Source organism: Tupaia chinensis, unplaced genomic scaffold (assembly GCF_000334495.1).
Source record: "Tupaia chinensis unplaced genomic scaffold, TupChi_1.0 Scaffold148019_1, whole genome shotgun sequence".
NCBI lineage: Eukaryota > Metazoa > Chordata > Mammalia > Scandentia > Tupaiidae > Tupaia > Tupaia belangeri.
In genome coordinates, this window is record NW_006207869.1 from 92,412 (window position 1) to 93,850 (window position 1,439).

Genomic DNA, 1,439 nt, shown 5'->3' on the forward strand with positions numbered 1-1,439 from the left:
TGGCAATCTTCCCTTGTCCTGAGAGTTAAGGTGGCTTATGGTTTTTGGGGTAACAGCACCTCGCAGAGGAGTCCCTGAGCCCCTCCCAGCCACTGAGATCATTTTGCCAATTTAGTGGCTTTAACCTAAACCTTTCTAATGCTTATCTATGTAATCCCCAGTAGGAGAAGAGAATGTAGCATTTTCCAGGAGGGTGGGGTGAATCTAATGGGAGTAATTCCCGTTCACAGGCGCTGCCTTATGCAGCCGCCACCTTAGTGGATCCGCATTCCTTCAGTATTATTGTAAAAGTTATAGTAAGGCTGGGGGTGCCTTTATGGGATACTGGGGTATGGCAATAAGGCCCATGGCAGAGAAATTGAGTGCAGGCCAGTACAGTAACACAATGGAGGTGAGGTCAAAAACTCATAAAACTGTTGACCTTGTAAACAGTTCTCAGCCAAGTCCTTGCTCTAGGCACGAGGGGCAGTTCTTTCATACTCAGCTTGTGTTAACTACATGGTCCCAGCAAGAATGGCTAAGGAAAAAAGTGTTGACAATGACAGACATTAATTAGAATTTTACACACTGATGATGAGAGGACATTATAGTATAAACACAATAGGTTGGAAAAATCTGGGCCACATCTTCAAAATTAACCATACAAAAGGCCAGCCCCGTAGCATCGAGGTTAAGCCTTGTACAGAATAAATTTGATTCCACATAACCAATCACAATGTGCATTCTGATCTATTACTTAAAAACATGTTGGGCACATGTGCATGCATGCCCCAAACCTGGAATGGATAGAGAAATAGAGGGAAAAGAATTATGACAAAACTATTTTTGATGCTTTCTTTTTCTAGTGACCTCACAGGTATGTAAAATTTTTCAATATTAAGCAAGTAAAAATACATTTTATTGAATATTTTTAAAATATAGTTTTGTGAACATTTCTAAATAAATTATATTATAATAAAATGTGGGGCCCACAGACAGGTGGCATGGTGGTAAAGGGTCCTGGACTTCCAGATGGCCAACTATGGTTCAAATCCTGAACCTGGCAGCTTGCTTCTTTAGATTCCCTCTCTCTCTTTATCTTCCTCTCTCTAACTTTGCCCCTCTCTGGTAAAATAAATTTAAAAAAGTAAATGGATAGAGCTAAATAAAATAATTTTTTAGAGGTTTTTGCTATAGGGCACATGCACTCACCAAAAAGACAGAGAGAGACAGAGAGACAGAAAGTGAGAAATCTCCTCCTGGGGGAATGGCTGCACCACAATCCCTTCTCCTCCATTCTCCTCTTGGGATCTTGGGCATGCACACACACATGCAATATTGATCTCAGACAAAATAGATTTCATGACAAAGACTGTAAGAGGAGACAAAGAAGGGCATTATATAATCGTAAAAGGGTAATCCAGCAAGAAGATATAACCCTTATAAATATCTATGCACCC